This window comes from Hemiscyllium ocellatum (assembly GCF_020745735.1).
Source record: "Hemiscyllium ocellatum isolate sHemOce1 chromosome 41 unlocalized genomic scaffold, sHemOce1.pat.X.cur. SUPER_41_unloc_3, whole genome shotgun sequence".
Lineage (NCBI taxonomy): Eukaryota > Metazoa > Chordata > Chondrichthyes > Orectolobiformes > Hemiscylliidae > Hemiscyllium > Hemiscyllium ocellatum.
This window is the reverse complement of record NW_026867560.1, coordinates 620,440-626,179: the sequence shown is the minus strand read 5'-3', so window position 1 is coordinate 626,179 and position 5,740 is coordinate 620,440.

The window sequence follows — 5,740 nt, the reverse complement described above, 5'->3', positions numbered from 1 at the left end:
TCTTCCGAGAGACTGAGGCCTAAAACTCGGAGCCCGCGTTTAAATAAGGGGAGAAAAAAAAACCTTACCCAAGTAACCTAGCGCGCCTTCCGGGTCTGCTACCAATTACGTTTTACCCAAAATAATATCAAACTCCAATCCAATTTGAATTTAGTACTTTAAGAATGTTAAAAGCCAATGACACAATCCGTGATTTGGGAGTATAAGATCAGGAAAATTGTACAGTTGGGAGGAGAACTGCTTAGCCACAAACATTCAAAAAGACTGCCCAGAGAATAGTTTTCCTAAAGGTACTTTTATCGATCATTAACATGTGAAGCAGACTCCCCCAGAAGAATAATACAGAGCAGAACTGAAAGGTGCTTAGTTTTGAGATAAGAAGGTTTGGTTTGGAAATTTTCATCGGGTGTTTTACCGGACTAATATTGCAGAATGGGAAAATAAAAGATAGCTCAGAGAAAGGAGTTGTAAATATTTGTCAGTGAATTATTATCTGCTGTACTTTAGAACATGAAGTTGTTAAATTTTACTTTAAATAGTTCATGGCTGCTAAAACTTTCACAGATCTCTGCAACGGATAAATCCTTTCTGGGTTGCTGTTTTAAATTAATTAGGAGAGTTCACCCCGTGTTGTAATAGTTTGTGGGCTCATCCAGGATTTGAACTGGTTTATACAAAACTGAATACATTTTGGGGGGCAAAATATCTCAGCAGATTTAAACATCTGTAAGTTAGTGTCATAGAGCTTTAAATAAAATACAGGAGAGAAAATTTGTTTAATTTTGGTGGCTTGTGATTGATGAAATTAAAAGTGATTAAAGTGGCTCTTAGATGAATCTCAAATTTGACAAGAAAATTAGGAAGGGAAGAAACAGACAAGTGCAGTAATGGTAGAAAAGCTGAAATTTCCGTTGAGGAAAACGGAGTTAGAAGATAATCAAAGAGAAAGAGGAAAGAAAGAAGGAAAGAGAAAGAGAAAGAGAGATAGAGAAAAGAAAAAGAAAAAGGGAAAGAGTAGAGAGAGATGCGAAAAAGTGAGAGAAAGTTTTCAGTGGAACGAGAGAGAGCGAGAGAGAAGAATGGGAGAGATAGAAATGAGAATTTAAACTTGAGAAGTAGAGACACAGTCAACACAGGTAACAGGATGGAGATTAAAAGAGAGTGGAAAGGAGGTGAAAGGCCTCAGGTATTTTCACTGTAGTTGATAGAGACACAGTTAATGGAGTGCGGGTTGTTTCAGAAGGTTACTGGGAACAGGTGTTTTCACTGCCAGAATGTTGATCGTGTACAGTCACAGTGCTGGTCGTTAATGAAAGGCGCTGTGGGAAAAGATGTGAGAGACGAATCTCAGCCATTGGCATTAATGAAGGTAATAAAGGAGACCTCAAAAGGGCTGAGGAGGTGCAGTGGAGTGCATTGCACAGACTAGATGGGAGCTGGGCATAAAGTTAATACCTGATCACTCCAAAACATTTAACTCTGTTGGTAAATAATACTCAAACAGAACTGAGGGACAAGGACAAGAAGTTATAATTTTGAAAGATACAGCATCTAACTAGTCGCTGATCGTAAGGTCTGAGCGGTTATGCACTTTTTCCGGTCTGTTACCCGAGAGTGTGGTAATTTGTGGGATAGGTGGACAGAAATTCAGTGTTCCCCTGTGTAAGATCAGGGTGGATTGCCAACTGAAGACTGGGAAATTTACAGTGGGAGAGATTGAAAGAGTGTCAGATCCAGGAATTCAGTCTGTTCTTGGGAATGATTTAGCAGAGTTGAAAGTGGGAGTGACACCCCATGACATGGAGAACCCCAAGGAAGACCAAGAAACTGATGAGTTAAAGCTGAAATACCCTGCTATTTTCCGACTTGTGTGAAAAGTAGATTCCACTATTATAAGTCAGAGCATGAAGCAAAAATTAAAGAGAAAGACGAAGGGTTTGGAGTTCAGTTAGTGGATGCCCTGTTTGACGTAATAGTGCAGGAAAAGCCTGTGCAAGCAGAGGCTCAGACAGAAGTGTTTACTTCTTGACTGAGAGTCTTTCAACAGCAAGCCAACACAATAAATGATATACATGTCGATGTATACTCTGGAAAGGAGGCAGAGAATATTCTGGAGTGTTATCATCTGAAACACAGAATGCTAAGGCGAACATGGAGACTACAGCAGGTTTGTGTCGAGGAGAAATGAGCTGAAGGGCTCCGGTTTGTGTGGCTGGTAGCATCCAGACAGGAGCTGCATGCTCTGTCTGCATTCAGGAGGTCAACCGGGGGTACGAAAGACTCAGGCTAAGTTCCAAAAACATTATTATTGACCTGGAATGCACATGGATGTTGTTTAACTTTGCCGAACATGTTATGCACACCAACTAGTCAGGATGCCACAGGCAGTAATGAAACAAGCAACTTTGTTGCCAATTCCCGCATTCAGAGAACCTTTCACGAGGGTAATAATAGATTGTTTCGGTCCCATATCGTGAGGTAAACGTGGGAAACTACCAGATTTCTGCAGGCAATTCCATTAAAGAGTACTAATTCAAAAACAGTAGTAGAGGAAGTAGTAGCTTTCTTCACAGGGCATAGGATACCCTGAGAGATTCAGTTGAACAAAAAGTCTGCCAGGCTCTTTAAGGAGGTTATGGATAGCTGAGGTATACGTCACTTTATGTCCAGTGCGTATCATACTGAATTCCAGAGAACTTTCGTAAAATGGCATCAGAAATTGAAGACCATGTTGAAATCATACCGCCAGGATGACCCCAATGATTGGGCTAAAGATTTTCTATTCGTATTGTTTCCCCTTACAGATATCCCAACCGAATCTACTCAGTTCACTCCTTTTGAGTTAATAATCGGTCATGAAGTGAGAGGCCCTCTGAAATGAATCAGAGGGAGATTGGCAGGACCAAAGTCGGTGAGCTCACACTTCGATTCTGTTTCCGAGGTAAGGAAGAGATTAAATAGAGTAGGCGAGAGAGCTAAACGGCAACTAAAGAGGGCACAGTGTAGAATGAAGCAGGTGGCTGATAAAATAAAAATCTGACACTCAGAGGTTTTCTTGAGGGATACTGTGTTCGTAATATCACCTAAGATAGGAAATCCCTTCAGAGCCAGGTTTAGTGGTCCATATCAAAATGAGAAGAAGTTCAGTCAGGTGAACTATCTGTTAAAGGTGCCCGTTAGAAAAAAAATGTATTGTGTATGTCATGTGAACATGTTGAAAACATATTATAGTAGAGAAAAAGAACTGGAAGAAAATCAGGTTTCTGTACTGCACCGCATAGTGAGGAATCAAATCCAGGGGATATGCCTCAAAATAGATTTTAGAAACGAAGAAGTCGTTGACGAGTGGGATAGGTTCGTGAGCTATCTGTCTTAGGAACATTGAATGCATTCGACAGATTTGTTGCTGCAGTTTCAGGACATAAGTAAGAATCAGATGGACAGGAATAATGCTGTTGTACACGAATTAGATGCAGGGAATACTGCTTCGATAAAACAATACCCCATTGGCTTAACCCTTTCAAAGTCAGAGAGTTCCAGATGGAGATTGAGTTCATGCTTAGCGAGAACATCATCGAACCAAACCAGAGCCAGGGGAGTTTATTGAACATCTCAGTTTTGAAACAAGACATGACTCAACAATCCTGCATGCATTATCAGAGGGGCAACGCCGTTACAATATCGACCTGGACCCCACATACAAATCACTACAGCTGAAACTGACACCCGGAAGCGGCAAGAACAAACCAATATAAATACCGGAAGAAACATCAAAGCAGCGCTTCACACGAGGCTCCAACAGCACTGATGATGTTCCCTTGCCAGGGAACGAAACGTTTGCAGCAAAAACTCCCAGCTCGGCGAGCAGAACCACAACAACGGATACCCGAGCTACAAATCTTCAATCAGATTTTAAATATCGGACTCATATCCAATTATTAGATTGAAGGACTGTATCGAGAAAGTCGGAAAATTTAGTTACATCACCAAGTTGGACGTAATGCGTGGCTACTGGCAGGTACCTTCACCAGAGAGGGCGAAATACATTTCTGTGGTTGGAGCACCAATTGAGCTATCCCAGTTTAAATTGATGCCATTTGGAATGAAGAATGCACCCGCCATATTCCAAAGACTCGTGAGCGGAGTTGTGGCTGGGTTAACAAACTGTGCAGTCTATTTGGACAATGTATTGACCTTTCATATTACCTTAACTGAGAGTCTGCTTACAGAACATGAAGTGGGACAGTTTAAGAAGACAGCTTATCAGAACCCTATCACGACAAAGTATGTATGGGCAACAAACTCCGCCTAGCCAGAGACACAAACGTTGCAAATTTGGTCGTCCGACAATTAATTTCCTTTAAGAATATAGTTGCTGTGGAGAAAGCAAATCAAGATCCAAATAATTGGAATATTGCGTGAAATTTTACTCTCCATCCTATTGAAGGATGTTGTGAAACTTGAAAGGGTGCAGATAAGATTTACAAGGATGCTGCCGACATTGGAGGATTTGAGCTGTCGGGAAAGGCTGAATAGGCAGGAGGTGTCTTTTCCTGGAGCCTCGGCGAGTTATGAAGTGCATGGTTCGGATAAATAGAAACGTTCTGTTTTCGCGACGTTGGAGGAGAACAGACTTAGAGGGCATCGCTTTAGGGTAAGAGAGGAAAATGTTAGAGGGACCAAAGAGGTAGCATTTTCATGCAGCGGTGATGTGTGCTGTCAGAGAAAGTGGTCGAGCCGGGTATTTTTATAACATTTAAAAGGCATCGGGATGGGTGTATGAATAAGAAGGTTTTAGAGGGATATGGGCCAAATTAGCAAAATGGATGAGATTTAGTTATGATATCTGGTTCGCATAGACGAGGTGGACCGAAGGGTCTGTTTCTGTGCTGTATATCTCAAAGAACCTATGGCGCTATAATTGGAATATGAAAACGTGCTTATTGTACAATTGTTGGAGGACATCTCAAAAGTTCCATTATTTTCTGATTTTATTACTTTATGATTTCCCCTCCCAAAATATTCTGTTCTTTTTGTTTTGGTTGATTTAAAATAATTAGATATAAGTTTTATTGTCAGGTGTACAAAAGCGCAGTGATGGAGGAGGACAGTGAAATGTATCCAACTTCACCATACATGACACTATCTTGGATAGAAAAGTACGTAGGTATGAAATTTAACACAAAAGCAATGTAGAAAAATAACGAAATAATCTTGTAACGTGCAAAGTCGTCGCGCTTGTTAAGTGATAAACCATGGGACTCGATAGAGGCCAATACAAGCAGGATGTGGATGCAATATGTGCATCGGCTGACTAGAGTGGAGGCCATATTGAAATTGGCGCATGGCAACGAACGACACCCAGGTGTCAGTGGGAGAGCGTTTCGGTGATAGTGATTATAATTCCATGACCTTTCCTGTATTCCTGGCGCAGGTTGGAGCAGATTGTATTGGGAAATCATTTAAATTGGAGAGGGGACATATAATGGCCTTAGATAGAACCTGTGGCGTCTAAATTGGGAAGAATTTTTCTCAGCGAATGCACGACAGAAGGGTGGAGGTTGTTTAGGAAGCAGTTTCTCATCGTGCTGGACAGGTTTGGCCCATTGAGGCAAGGACTGGATGGTTGGTTGAAAGAACCATGGGTGATCAGGGATGTGGAACATATAGCCAAGTGTAAGAAGGAAGCATATTTAAGGTTGCGGAGTGAAGGATTAGACAGAGTTTTTGAGTGCTAAAA